The following is a 16,130-nucleotide window of genomic DNA, read 5'->3' on the forward strand; positions in this document are numbered from 1 at the left end:
TCTCAAAGCTCCGGAACTGACGCAAGCCATCTGGGGGCAGAACGTGAATCGCCGGCCGGTAGGTCGCCGGGTCGAACGGGCGCTCGCTCAGTGGTAAGAGCTCGACCCCGGGATCCATCTCGTGGTCCGGGGGAGTCCCGCCACGTGGAATGTCGTCCGCCATGTAGAGAGTGGTGTGAAAATGGCCGGAAAAGGAAAACCGAGCCGGAATACGAAGAGTCAACTGAAAAGTCAACTCCCGAGAGGGTCGGAAATGGCCGGGAAGGCCGGAATGTGAAGAGGCACGGAAATGAAGAGCAAAGTGAGGGGAACAAACCCCGAAAAGGCGAGAACGCCGAACGAGGCACCGAAACGAGAATGTGATCGGTGGAAAATGTCCGAAACGCGAAGAGGATCGCGAATCCGACGACGAAACGGGCGTAGAACGCGAAGAAACGGGCGAAAAATAAGAGAGAAGCACTCTAGAGAGAGAGAACAAAGGTTTTCGGCGGTAGGAAATGAGGAAATAGGGCATGAAGCCCTATTTTATAACACTCGAGGTGGAAAGACGAAACTGCCCCGCACCAGCAACTGTTTGCCGGTCGGCAATGTTTTGTGCCGGCCGACACTTTTTTGTGCCGATAGAATTGTTTTTATGCCGATGGACAGCCGGTGGCCTCCCCTTACTGCCGGTGGGGTTCCCACAGCCTTGGTTAGGCCATATGAGAAGTTTGTGGTCTTCATAGCTCAAGAAAGTGCAAGAAAGTGCATCTCCGATGTTCAACCGGCCTCCGTTTTGACCGCAGGCCGTGTCTCCAGTGCGTGGCACTCGAATTCATGCAAGGTGTATCCTTTTTGTATCCTTTTAAATTCAAAAGTTGCCCCATGTGTGTTGCACAAGTTCATCACACTACTTCGGTGCATTACATCGCGCTGTCACGCGCCACACATTTGCATTGTTATGCACGTGTTACATGCGTTGCAACACGCACCCCTTTGCATTGTCGTGCACATTTCTCATGCATCATTGCATTTCCATTCCATGCATTGTCATGCATTCCGGAATACGTGCGTTGTTGCGCATTTAAGCCCATTTACACTCCGTGTGGCATGCACGTCACACTTGGCATCGCACTGTTTTGTGCATTACATTTCCTTCGCGCTGTTCTGCGCATCGCACTGTTTTGTGCATTTCAAAATTGTTCGCGCTGTTTTGCGCATCTCATTGCATTTTGCATGCATTCCATCGCACTGTCCTGTGCACTCGCGTTGCCTAACGCATTGCGCTATTTTGCACATCATGCCGTCGTGCAATACCCCCGTGGTCTGGCGAGACCTTAAACACGCACGGTCTGGCGAGACCTTAAACACGCACGGTCTAGGAGACCTTAAATCCTTTGGAGGTGCGAAACCTTCAGCGCATTGTCACGCGTCTTGTAAATACCCCTAGTCTGGCGAGACCTTAAACACGCATGGTCTGGCGAGACCTTAAACACGTACGGTCTAGGAGACCTTAAATCCTTGGAAGGTACAAAACCTTTATTGCATTGGTGTGCACACTATTGCTTTGTACATATCTTAAGCCGCGTGTAGTCGCGCATTCCATGCAACACGCATCACTTGCATCATTTGCATTTCAAAAAAAAACAAACAAAAAACATGCATTGTCATGCATACATTTTGCATTCCGGTCTAGGAGACCTTAAATCCTCTGAAGGTGCAATTCCTTTGGTGTTCGTCGTGCCCGAACGACTTTTCGGTGGTCCGGTAAAGCCACCAGTCTGTGCTTGCGATGAGTTCCTAGAAGACCAACTGGGACGGTGGAAACTAGAGTTCGAACGGCTTATGCCTAGAACGCAAAGGTTCGGGAGTTCCGAGACTAAAGTCTGGTTTAAATACCCAGAGGTTTACCCTCGGCTTGAAATCTGTATGGAAGCCCCATAGGTTGAGGCGGCATGTCTACGCCTTAGTTCTGGATACTGAACCAACCTAGTATATCACCCTGTTGGTAAGATAGGGAAAGTTGCAATCATAGTCATTGCATCATAGTGCATTGTCATGCACTTGCATTGTAGTTTGCATGCATTCATTGCATCGCCTTCCGCCTATGGCTTGCGCCTTTCCAGGTTGAGCTTGGTCTGGTATGTGTCCTTACATTTCATGTTAAAACACAGTTCTGTATGTGTATCGCGCCGATTCCACGTTGATATGTTGGTTGAGGGTTGCGGCACCTTTTCTGTGTTACACATGGCTCGTACGTGTGCATGCCTTTCCTAGGCAAGATTTGGTTTGGCTTGCGTGCCATATCCATTGTATCCATATCCATTCCATTGCATATTTGTAGATATTGCATTGTAGATTGCATGCATTCATTGCATCACCTTCCGCCTTTGGCTTGCGCCTTTCCAGGTTGAGCTTGGTCCGGTATGTGCCCTTACTTTTCATGTTAAAACGCAGTTCTTGTGTATCGCGCCGATTCCACGCTGGTATGTTGGTTGAGGGTTGCGGCACCTTTTCTGCGTTACACATGGCTTGTATGTATGCATGCCTTTCCTAGGCAAGATTTGGTTTGGCCTGCGTGCCATATCTATCCATTACATTGTAGTGTAATTTTTGCATCCGGCATTAGGATCGTAGTCCTCTCTCCAGCGGGTTGTTTCCGCACTTATGTCAATTCCACCCAATACTTGTTCTTGCGTCTGTCTACAATACTCATAGTTCAGTTGACCATTCTATGGTAGACAGACTTGTTATCTCCATCAATCTATTTGACATAGGTGTGGTTTCGAACCGTTCGTGATTGGATCACGATTCAAATGCTTTGCATGTAGCTTGCATTGTTTCAATTACATTGCATCTGCATTTGCATTGTTTATACATTGTTTTGTATATATCGCATATCGTTTTGCATCCATTTTGCATTGTCATGCATGTTGCTAACAATATTGTACCTGTTAAGTTTGTTTTCTTTGCAGGCACGATATTGTATGTACGGTTCATTTGAAGCTGGTGCAACCAGACGAGCCGCACAGGTATTGTATCTCCCGAGTGAGACGTATTGAGAATTCCATAATTCTCTTACATCCTTTCTGCATTGTAGTGTAGTTTGGTATGCTAGCTTAAAACTGTCGCATGTTTGCTTCATTACAGCTTTCTTTGCATGATCATAAGTTATGTCTGGCTTCGTGCATTGTCTTGCATCTTGCCCCTGCTTTCGGGCGCATATCTTATTTGTCTTGCATGTTTGTCTAAGTCTTCGGCCTTGTCAAAAATGGGTCGTCTCTGGGCTTTGACATTCACTCCCGTCATTGTTATGACTTTCGAGTTCTGTCAAAGAGGGGCAACTGTAGACACCCCATTTTTGACCGTCCTCAAGACTTGGACGTCACTGTTTGAACACTCGGTGATTATCCTTGTTTGTGTTCGTTTGGAATTCCCGGAGGCCTCGGCTCGCGCGCCTTGTCTCAGGATCTCCGAACTTGACCGTTTAGTGTCTGGTTTTGCACCAAACACTTGCATCTTGCCTTTGAGAGGCAGGGTGGGGCTTGTAGACCATCCCCACCCATCACCGGCAGTGGCTAGATGCCACCGGTTGGTTTTTGCTGCCACCGGCAAAATAGTCTGCCGGTCGGCACTATTTGTTGCCGGTCAGCACTTTTTTGTGCCAGTCGGCACTTTGTTTGGCCAAGATGGCATTTTTTGCCGGCCGATTGCTGTTCATCTGCTTTTGCAGATATTTTTGGACAGCTGTATAACTTTTGCTCCCCTCCATACACGTGTATGGAGGGATCTCCCTCTTGCAAAGCTTGTCTTGTAAGCTTTACAAGAGGCTTATAGGGAGAGCTCTCTCTAAGGCAAAAGAAGAGAGGTTTTTAGACATTTTAGAGAGAGAGAAGACAGAGGAGAGCTCTGGTTTTCTAGGGTTAGGGTTAGATACACTCACCTATCTCTCTTTCCGTCTCATTTTGCACACTAGGTGTTTTGTGCCTTACTATTGCACACAAACACCTAGTGTTTCACCTTCCTCTAGGAGCTGAGGTTCTAAAGAGTGTGTTTTGGAGTTTTTATCTTGGATCCAAGCTCAAGGAGGCCATTGGAGCATCTTTGTTGAAGAAGGCATCAAGGGTAAGAAACTAGTCCCTTTTTCCCCTATTTTTGCTTTGATTTTATACCTACCTTAGAGCTGTTTTTGTGCTTGTTGTATAACATAAAAAAGTTCTTTTTTTAAGCCCTCTTTGTTGTTTATTAAGAGTGTTTTGTTGTTTGAGAGGTGTTGACCACCCTTAGGCCTCAAAAGGCCTCATTTTGAGCCATTTTGTGCTAGCTCCGGGATTTTGGTGTTAAGGTCTCTTCACCACTGAAATCTTGAGGGATTTCAGTGGTGAAGATGATGCTTTGAAGTCCCAAGAAGGAGAGGGCCACCCCCTCTCCTTGTTGTCCTTGAAAAGGGCACATTTTGGCCTCTTAAAGAAGCCTATGCTTGAGTGTGTGTTGAGCATATTTGGTTTGTTTTTCATGCTTATATATCCATGATATAACATGATTTCAAGTTGGTTTTGGAACTCCATGCATGTTTAGCATAGTTGCCATGTAATGCCCTATTTGTGCCTTAATGTGCCTTAGGTTGTTAGCCTTTGTTGGAGCATGTTTTAGGCTTAGTCTTGTGAAGTTTATGTGCTTATTTTGCCATGCTTTAGCTCTGTCCATAGTCGTTTGGGTTGATCTTTGCATGCATTATATAGCTCCTTTGTATTTGGGCTTGTTGGCCTTGAGTATGTGCATGTGTAGCATGCCATCTTTGCATTGTTTTGGTGATTTGGGATCATTCTACATGTCATTTCAGTCCCATTTCCATGCTTGTTTGATTGCCTCGCATGCCTCTTTAATGCTTTGAAAGCATGTTTTGCAATGTTCCATGTTTTGGTGCCTTTGCATGCCTTTGAATTTGGGCCACTTAGATGCCATCTAAGGAGTCCTTTGGCCTTGTTTTAACATGCTAAAAATCTGTTTTTAGTTGTTTAATGCATGCCATGTTTGGTCATGATAAGTGTAGTTCAATGCCTTATCGACTTGCCTTGAACACTTGGACTTTTTGTTGCATGCTTGACTTGATTTATAATTTGATTTGGCATCATTTTATAACATGATTTTAAGGCTCATGTTGCATGCTAATTTGTCCATGTTTCCTTCTTTCAAGTGTGCTTGAATGTTGTTTGATTCATGCTTAAGTGTTGGTCCTTATGAGCATGTGTGTGTGCATGCCATTTAGCTCTCACTCTTTAGCACTTATGGCTACTGTTTTAGGCCTATTTTAGAGTCGCCTAATTCATGTTTAAGTCCATCTTTGCACTCATTTGTATTGCCATATGCATGCTTGTATGCTTGCATAAGTGTTTTGCCATGCCATGTTGCATCCTTAGCTTGTATGCCTAGGTTGCATTGCATCTTGCATGCATGCCTTGTTCCTTGAATTGGTGATAGGAATTGGGCCTAATTTGTTTGATTGGTGTGCATCGCATTTGAAACCAAAGTTGCATACTTGGTTCTTTGGGCCATCATGCATGGAAATGCGTGATTGGTGGTCCGAGAACCGAGGCACATGTCCCTTTGAGTCATCACAATGATAAGAGACATGGTTAGTGCATACATGTCTTGAAATATGCTGTCATGCCTTGTTTTGCCCTCTGTTGCTGTGAGTTGCAGGTTCTGCAGGAATACTATGCCGACCGGCAGTGTAATGTGCCGACCGGCACAATTTTCTCTGCCGACAGACCCTATTTTGTGCCGATGGCCATACTACACTGCCGGTGGAAGTTTCATTCAGCCGGTGATGATCCCCTCTGTCCAAGGATGCATTCCTGAGGCTTTGACAGCCTCCAGAGGAGGAAAGGAAGGAAAACAGAGGCAGCTTGCGCATGGTGGCACGCTTCCCGAGGCGTTTTTCTGCTTTAATTAATTAGTTAATTTGTTAATTAGTTAATTTGTAATATTAATTAGCTTGTGTAGTTAATTAATTTGTAATATTTATTTGGTCCCTCCGAGCGAGGGCAAATCTGTAATAAGTGTGCGTGAGTGTGTGTATGTCTTCCAACCTCACGTCTTTCTTCCCTTTTATTTACCTGCTTTGATGGTTAGTAATAGGGCACGTCTAATTTAGCATACCTTATGCTATGCATGTGTGCATCCATGCATTTGTATTGCATGCATTAGGCTCGGAACATCATGCTAATTGCATCAATGCTTCAATTCCAAACTGAATATGTGATAACTGTGCATTTTCACATGACATGTTTAGGATAGCCGAGCTTATTCTAGTAACATTTTGTATGCGATGCATTAGGCACTTCACATGGACTTGGATCATGCATGTTTGCTAACAAGTTCTTTGTTTTGGCACGGAGTACTATGTAAGTATTTCCGCTTTAGCATATCACATGAGTGTGAATGTTACCATGACAACATGCTTAACATGTGGCTAGATGCTTATATGCTATAATTGCTTGAATGCCTGTGGGTGAAGGTTGGATTTGTTTGAGTTGGAAGAACTAATTGAAATCCGTGTTTTAGCCTACTTGCGAGTAGCAAATTCCAAAGCATTTTCGAACCGAACGGATATGCAATGTTTATTTCCAAATTAGGCAATCTAGTCTATACTTGTTTGCTGCGCGCATAACATAGTAATTCTAGGCTAATAAATGGAATAAGAACACATAAAGTTTTCAAATACGGATATCACGGTTAGTAGAGGCCGGTCTTCGGACCGGGCGAAAGGGGGTGCTCATAGCTGACCTTCCCCGATCGTACCCAAGCTCCCGAGCCGAGACAACTCCGGTGATGACGGACATGTGGCCTTCGGCACCGAGTCAGGGTTTCCTAAATTCCCCCATTTAAAAATATTTAGGTGGCGACTCTGTATCTGGCAAAGCAGTCCATGTTTGGCACTTCTTTTCAAAAAAATCTGTTTCTCAAAACGATTTGCCAGATTTGGACTCTTTGGTTCAAGATTAAGAACCGTGACACAAATCGAGTCCGAACTGTAGCACGAGGCCCACGCGGGCGCCGTTACAACATCCCCTATCTCTTCCAATACAAAACAATGTATATAAACAATTATCATATACACGATCAATCAATACACAAATTCGATGTATTATTCCAACCGTCATATTCGATGACATATTCAACCGATTAGTTTTGATTCACCAAATCATCATGCAGTGTCTACAACAATCAAGACCATCCTCCACCAATAGCCCAAAGCAATTATTTCTAAACAGATAATAAATGCATCAACAGATATATTATCAACAATTCTCAAAGGTGAGTGGTTAAGCAATCCAACTCCACCATTTATTCCCATATATACCCAATTTCATTTATTCCAACTCAATTTCATGATTTCATAACCTTCCAAATTAATTATACAAATTAATTCGTAACAACAAATTAGGGCTTTTCTCTCCATTTCCTCAACATTGACCCAAAGGCTCAAATATCAGCAACAAACATCAATAACCACATTTTAAGACCCATAATACACAAATATGGGTCAAAAGAACAAAACCCCTCTTTATACATTTTGAAACCCTAGCTCCCAAAATTACCCAACTCAAACATTAAATCAAAATGACTATAGTTCAGGTCACAGATCATAAAAATGAGTAGTTATCCCTACCTCAAAAGATGAGACCAAGTGGAGATGATGAAGAATTTCCAAAGTGCTCCAAACTTCAAGATTTTCGAATCAAAATGAAGAGCAAGCCAATTCCCACACTTTTTACAAAGGGACAAGGGTGGAAGATCACTCAAACTAGATCAAACCTTAGAGAGAAGTTGAAATCTAGAGAGAGGAGCTCTCTAATGGAGGTTTTAAAAAGTTAGAGAGAGAAAATGCACCAAAAAAGTGATCCAAAAAGTCAAAATTCGGACTGATATACAAATAGGTCCGCTCGAGCGTGGGATTCCCCGCTCGAGCGTCAGACACAGACTCACACTCGAGCGTCAAAAGCGTCGCTCGAGCGTCAAAAGCGTCGCTCGAGCGCCAGATGCACACTTCTAGAAGTTTTGCAGTCGATGGTCCCCTCTCGAGCGTGAAAGTGGACGCTCGAGTGTCTGATGACCTACAGAACAAAATATTGGGAGTTGAATAATCACGCTCGAGCGTCAAAATGCCCGCTCGAGCGAAGAAGCAAAAACAAAAGGGTCTACTCAAGCGTCAAAAGCCTCGCTCGAGCGTGGATGCCAAAATCTGGACATCAACTTATGGTTTCCGAACACAACCAACCTATTCCAAACCTGCCCAACACAACCCAAGACTCAAATACAAAGAGTAAAGGATGGGAACGAGAATAAGGCAACAACACATCCACGGAACCAAGTCCGGAATATAATTGAACAATGAAGGGAAAATCGAGATCACTATAAGACCTCCATTTCCATCCGAATAGAAATTGATTTCGCTACCTTTGGAGCATCTTGGGTTTTCTACTCCTTCTCCTTTGAACTCCGAAATTTGAGGTAGGGATAATATACTCATTCTTATGAGTTTTAACATAAATTTTAGTCATTTTGTATACATGGTGCAATATGGAAATTTTGGAAGGTTAGGGTTTGAGTTTGAAATTTATGAAAGAGGGGTTTTCCATTCTTGAGTTTAATATATGTATATAAGACTTGAAATTGGGGTTGTGTGTGGTATATGAGTGAAATTTGGCCTTGGGGGCATTATTTGAGAAAAGGGGGCTTATGCCCTAATTGGAATCTAATAATTAATTTGTATAATTAAGTTGGGGAAATATGGAAATATGAAATTGAGTTAAAAGCCATGAAATTGAGAAATTATAAGATGGAATGGTGTGGTTGGATTGATTAACCGCTCCCCTTTGAAACTGTTGATAATTTACCTGTTTGATAATTTATTATATGTTTAGAAATAATTGTTTTAGGCTATCAGTGGAGGATATTCTTGATTGTTGTAGACATTGCATGTTGATTAGGGAAACTGAAACTAATCACCTGGAATATGTCATTGAATATGACGGTTGGAATAACAGAGTGAATATGTGTAATAAATGATCATTGTTTATGATAAAGTGTTTAAATACATTGCATATGTATCTTGTTTGGGAGGAGATAGAGGATGAACTCCATGGTTTGGGAGGAGATAGGGGATGTACTCTCAAACCTGTTTGGGAGGAGATAGGAGATGGACTCCATGGATAACTAAGTTGGCCGGAGTGTCCAGAATGAAAGTCCCGAAATCTTGATTACGTTTGCATAACGTAGATAAATTGAAGTATTGAAGTATTAATAATATGAGTTGTAGCCTCATTTTAAATTGAAGTATTGAAGTGTTAATGATATGAGTTGCAGTCTCATTTTAAATCGATTATTATTGAAGTATTAATAGTATGAGTTGTAATCTCATTTGAATTGTTCGGATAACAATGAACCATGTCTATAAATTGATTTGGATAATGAAACGGAAAGGGATTGAAATATGGTTGTGAATATGGATTGGTTATGGAAAAGATGTACGTTGGTTTATATGAGTTAAACATTTACCAAATACTAATGTTTTAGTTAATTCTCATCTTATGTTTAGTGTATCTCTACTGGGCTTTGGCTCACCCTATATGGGACATCATTTTCAGGTACAAGTGATATGCCGCCTCCAAGGATGTAGCTTGGGAGGTTTAGAAGCTGAAGGCTTATTTTTGCAGTTATCTTTTGTATTACATGTAATTCAAGCCAAGGGCTTAATATGGTAAGAGTTAGAACTCTCTTTTGTTGAAACCAAGTGTTGACTTGGAATGTTGTAAGCCCATAGGGCATTTACTTTTGTTGTCAACATGTAATACTTTTTGTAATGGATACTCTGATAAATGAATACATGTTTATTTCTCCTATGTCTATGGATGTCACGAATGATTGGTTTATGTGTATTATTTTGAGTGCGTTACAAAGACAGTTTAAATTTTAAAATTAAAATAAAATTTAAAAGTTTTAATTAATTAATTTTTGTATAAGTTGGTTGGCCCTTTGACCTAACCAATAGGGTGAACCGTTTTCAGTTTGACTGATTCGCTGGTTTAGTTGCGATTTTAGCAGTTTTATCAAAATATATTGGTTAAATTTGTTTGATTCGAAATAAATTAAAGATTGGTCTAATTAAAGATTAAAGGGCTGAGATTGCTTGATTCGAAATAAACTTCCCGCCCAAAAAATTGTTAGCATTTAAACAAATAAAAAAAATCCACATTGGTTAGCTTTAACTTATATTTTATAATCCCATATCGAGAAAAGAAAGAAAAAGTGAATTGTTTCATTTACATAAAGTGAATCTTATATTCCCATTTATATAAGCAAAATGAGATTTTTAGTGAGAAGCTTTATGATTAATATCTTATACTATTTTTTTTTATTTTCTTAATTTTAAACAATTAAGAAAATCTCAATTGACTAATTCCCATTTAATTTTTATTTTATGTAAAATAAAAATTAAATATAATTATTATATTTTTATTGAATAATATATTATTTTATCACGTGCATAATACGAGTGATATACTAGTAAGAACTAAATCAAATGTCATTTTTCAAGGCACGATGTTGTTAATAGTATTGCCGCTTCGGTCACTGAAATGGACCAATAGAAGAGTGTCCCGTGTTTTGCAAGCCAATTAAACAATCATTGATAATCTAGAGCTCTAAAAGTAGAGTTCTAAACAGAGTTCTACTGAACTGGCAGGTTTTAAAAAATATCAAAAATCAAAAAAAATCAAAACATCGTATCAAAGTGAGACCCACACAGCTGCACATCATTAGAGCAAGCTCTGAAACACTTTTCTTAAACAATTAACGGAGGAGTGGGTGTCGTATCCATTTGTTTCTCTCATCTCTTATTTTGCTTTTTCTCTCTCATCAGTTCACTTTTTTTTTTTTGTGAAAATTATACAAATATTTCATGTAATTTATATGATATGTCAATTTAATCTCTATTATTTTAATTTATTTGATTTTTCCCCTTAATTTAACGGATTGTATCATATTGATTCAATAAATAATAGCTGTTAAGTTTGGTGGACAAAAAGTCATCACGTGCTCAGACAATGTGTCAATTTGATCCTCTAATTTACACAATATGTTAATTTAGTCCCTAGTATTTTAATTCAAGTGACTTGTTTACGTTGTTTTTTTTTTTTTTTCTTTCTACACAAGATAGTATTTGGAGATGTTCTATAACCTTATGGAAATGACTTGTATTACGTTGTTATTTTTTTTTTCTTTCTACACGGGATAGTATTTGGAGATGTTCTATAACCTTATGGAAACTCCTACGAAAACTTTCTGTGAATTCTTGTGTAACGCCCTCAAAATAATACATATAAACCAATCATTCATAGACATAAGAGAATAAAACATATTTCCATTTATCAGAGTATTTAGTAGAAAAAGTATTACATGTTGACAACAAAAGTAAATGCTCTACGGGCTTACAACTTTCCAAGCCAACACTTGGTCACAAATAAGAGAGTTCTAACTCTTTACATATTAAGCCCTTCGCATTGAATTTGCATGTAACACCAAAAAGTAACGATACAAAAACATGCTTTCGGCCTCCTAAACCACCCAAGCTACATCTTTGGAGGCGGCATATCAACTGTACCTGAAAATGATGTCCCATATAGGGTGAGCCAAAGCCCAGTAGAGATGCGCTAAACCAAATATGAGTAATAACTAAAACATTAGCATTTGATAAATGTTTAACTCATATAAATCAACGTACATCCCTTTCATAACCAACCCATAGTCACAACCATGTTTCAATCCTTTTTCGTTTCATTTCCCAATCTAATTCGTAGATATGGTTCATTATTTATCCAAACAATTCAAAATGAGATTACAACTCATACTACTCACATATCAATCATAATCAATGCAAAATGAGACTACAACTCATATTACTGGCATTTCAATACTTCCATTTCAAATGAGACTACAACTCATATTATTAACGTTTCAATACTTCAATTCATCTATGTTATGCAAACGTAATCAAGATTTCGGGACTTTCACCCTAGACACTCTGGCGAACTTAGTTATCTGTAGAGTCCATCCCCTATCTCCTCCCAAACAGGTTTGAGAGTACATCCCTTATCTCCTCCCAACAATATACATATGCAATGTATTTAAACGCTTTATCATATACAATGATCAATCCAGACATATATTCAATGTGTTAAGTCAACCGTCATATTCAATGACATAACCCAATTGATTAGTTTCAGTTTTTCCTAATTAACATACAGTGTCTACAACAATCAAGACTACCCTCCACCGATAGCCCAAAGTAGTTATTTCTAAACAGATAATAAATTTATCAAACAGATAAATTATCAACAATTTCATAGGCGAGTGATTAATCAATCCAACTACACCATTCAACCTCATAATTTCCCAATTTCATGATTTTTAACTCAATTTCATATTTCCATATTTCCCCAAATTAATTATACAAATTAATTATTTAAACACAATTAGGGCATTTTCCTCCAATTCTCAAACAACAACCCTAAGGTTCAATTTCATCAATCCTACAACAATACCCCCATTTTCCAAGGTCTCATATATACATGGAGCTTAACAATTGAAAACCCCCTTTTTCTATAATTTCAACACAAACCCTAACTTTCCCAAAACTCCCAAACAACACCATCTATACAAAATACATAACATTTATGTCAAAACTCATGGAAAGGAGTAGGTTATCCCTACCTCAAGTTTCGGAGCTCAAAGAAGAAGATGAAGGAAACTCAAGATGCTCTAAACCCAAGAATTTTCTGATCAAGGTGTAGCCCACACCAAGCTCTACCTTTTCTTCAAAGAGACTAGGGTAGAGACACCCAAGAACCAAGTGTATTTCTAGAGAGAAGGTGTATATAGAGAGAGAGTGTGCCGGATCTAGGGTTTTGAGGAAAAAGAGGATCAAAAAGTGAAGTGTAGAACTGTTGCTGTGATCTAATATATGCGAAGCTCACTCGAGCAAAGAAGTGGTCGCTCGAGCGACCAGACACAACAAACACCTCGCTCGAGTGCAAAAAGTCTCGCTCAAGCGCACAATGCGAAGCTTCGGGTCTACAACCCAGAAGCACGCTCGAGCGCAAGAGTGCTCGCTCGAGTGAAAAAACCCAAAACATAGACCTTGCTCGCTCGAGCGAAGAAACACAACCTTCAGGTCCAAACTGGACGCAGATGCATACTAGAGCGTAAGAGTGCTCGCTCGAGCGATGAGACACACCACTCAAAGCTCGCTCAAGCGAAGAAACCCTGGCTCGAGCGAAGGAACTAAAACCCGAAGCTCGCTCGAGCGACAAAAGCCTCGCTCGAGCGAAGAAACCAAAATCTGGACAACAACTATTTATTTCAAAACACACCCAACCTGTTACAAATCTGCCCAATACATCCCAACACTCAAATACAAGGAATCAAAGGATAGAAACGATAATAAGACAACAACATACATCTACAGAACCGAGTCCGGAATACAATAAACAATGGAGGGAAAACCGGGATCACTATATCTTGAGAAACATTCTGGAAATTCATTTATAACAACTTCTTTATGAGCAGTTTTAGGAACTCAAAAAAATTATGCTGCTAGTCACTATACTTTGATTTTTGGGTCATTTGAGTCATTATAATTTCAGTTGGATTAATTTTAACTTTGAATTTTTTATTTTCTTTGAAATTGATCCAATTAATATTTTTTATGATAATGTGTACATGAGCGGCATGTATTATATTTTTAAAAATAAAATTATTAACTTGATCAATTTAATGACTTAGCCTCAACCAATTTAAAGAATTTTTTTTGTCAAAAACTCTACCAACATTATCAATTAGACTAAATTAAGATAAAATTTAAAATTAAAAGTGAAAATTGAATCAATCAAAACTCTAAGAACTAAAATGACACAAACAACAAAATGTAAAAACTACCAATATAATTTGTCTATAAATAAACTATCCAAAATTTGCCATCAAAATCAAAATTCATTCATGATGTGAGTCAGAATAATAATTTTAAATATAAGTAATGTTAGAGATCCACAATTTACATCTCTAAAATTATCAACAATAATATAGCAAGAGAAGTAAGCCTTATAAAATTGAGTATACAACAAATTAAAAGTTGACATGTATCAAGTCACAATATTATGGATTAAATTGTAGTTTTTCTTTTATTTATTTATTTTATTTTATTTTATTTTTTTTGTGGGTCATAAATATTCTCCTTTAAATATATACCATAAATTTGAAATTTTAGATCATTTGCAGATTTTCTGTTTATTTATAGAGTAATTTTAATATGCTTGAAAAGTTTTCTTGAAATTTTATTAGAAACAAATACATAATGTGTGGACCTCACTCATTATTAATAAATGAAAGTGTCCAACACTAATGTGATCGTTGTCTAATAAAATTTTGAGACAATTTTGAAATTTTTATAAATTTTAACACAACCTAATATTTTAAGGTAAAATGATTGGAATGAAAAGAAAATGAATCAGTTTAAATTGGGTTTTAAACTTTCAATCGCTTCTTGAGGATAGGGACTAGACTACCTTATTCATTGGTTTTGGTAATCAATAATGTTAGGTGGGCCGAATTTTCATAGTTCAAATGACTCGAATACCCCAAATCGAAAACGACGTCGTTTTGAGTATATAATGACGTCGTTTTGACACATTCGAGCCACACAAATTCGGGTCACTTAATATTTTTCTAATTTCTAAGGTATAATATATATTAAAATTTAATTGACATTATGTGAAAATTTAATGATACATGAGTGTGACAAGTGTAATTTACCCATAAAACTACTAAGATTAGGTAACAAATATTTAAAAAATAAATAAATAAAGCTTCAAAGGTATGGAAAAAAAAAATGTAAAAAATCTAATATACGGTTTCTTTTTTAATCAATTTCCAGAATGTTTCTGAAGAATCTTTATAAAGTGTTGGATTAATTAAACTTTACATCGTGTAATTTAATTTAAATTTTATTTTAATCTTTTTAATTTTAATTTGAACAATTTAATTATTATTTTTTAAGTTTAGTTTCAATTTGATCATTTTGTCTAAATTGGAGGCTAAAATTGGGACGAACTACATTTACATTTTTCCTCTTGCATCATTTTGATCTCTACATTTTCATTTACCTCAATTTTAACCCTTAATTTTAGATTTTGTGTCAATCTGGTTCAATTGATAACGCCATCAGTGTTTTTGATGAAAAATTATCACTAAATTGATTGAAATTAATTCACTGAGTTAAATAAGCTTATAATTTTGTCTTAAAAAGCATGACATATGTCACTTATCAGCATATTTTTCATTAAAAAACGCTAGCAATTGCAAGAAATTGAACTAAATTGAGCCAAAGTCATAAATTTAAGGTCAAAATCAAACCAATTGAAATCATAGGGACCAAAATTATACAAAGAGCAAAATACAAGGACTATCTGTATAATTTTTCATAAAATTAATAATTTAGGGACACTTGTCAATTTTTTAAAGTTTCAATTTGGTTCTTCTGTCTAAATTGGAGGTTAAAATTAACAATTTTGAAATGGTTGTCAATTTTTTAAGATGTACACGTAGACAAAAAATTTAGACGAAATGACTAAATTGAATCTAGACTTATATTGTTCAAATTAAAATTCTATAAACTAAAGTAAAATTTAGATCAAATTACAAAAGTGAAAAGTGTAATTAACCCTAAAGTTTTCCATGAGAGCTTACAGAAATATTCAAAAACATTTCCAAATACAATCATTTAAAGTTCCTTTGGAATTTCCCATCCCACCGGAACGTGTTTTCCTTTTGAAACAAATTTAAGGCAACCTTGACTCCTCCAAGTTGATGGTTCTTCCGGATGCTTTCATTATTAGTAATTTCCATTTTATATATTTTCAGATTTTCTTAAAATCATTTTTATTTTATTTAATTAAACTTCTTGTGATTATGTAAGTTGTTTTCCGGTGAAGTACTTGCAATTTTCCACACATTTAACTAAAATTTGTATTCTTCTAATAAAGTTGGTGCTGAGGTTGCCAGCCACAATTTTCAGTTTCACCTTCCTCAAT

This window comes from Camellia sinensis, chromosome 12, assembly GCF_055761805.1.
Source record: "Camellia sinensis isolate YWXY chromosome 12, ASM5576180v1, whole genome shotgun sequence".
NCBI classification, from domain to species: domain Eukaryota; kingdom Viridiplantae; phylum Streptophyta; class Magnoliopsida; order Ericales; family Theaceae; genus Camellia; species Camellia sinensis.